Raw genomic sequence first — 382 nt, forward strand, 5'->3', positions numbered from 1 at the left:
AAACAACTTCGAAATATGAATATTTACAATAATATAAATTATACTTCTATGTTTTTTTATATGTACCGCATAGTGATTATATAAAAAAAAAAAATTAACAAAAACGTACTTAAAAGGAAAGCACTAAAAGCATGAAAAATAATAATTCATAAGATGAGGCTTTTTTTTGCCGTCCGAGAACCAAGTACCTAAGTGTATCTGTGATCTGTGATGCATAAGCGTGTTGATCAAGAAAGGATATTTATTTAAAAATAAAAATACAGTTTTTTTATCAATTATGTACATAATGGTTACAAAATTATTAAGATTACGATATTTTTCATTATGTAATTAAACTAATTATGGATATATATATATATATATATATATATATATATATATA

This window comes from Apis dorsata, unplaced genomic scaffold, assembly GCF_000469605.1.
Source record: "Apis dorsata unplaced genomic scaffold, Apis dorsata 1.3 scaffold_169, whole genome shotgun sequence".
Lineage (NCBI taxonomy): Eukaryota > Metazoa > Arthropoda > Insecta > Hymenoptera > Apidae > Apis > Apis dorsata.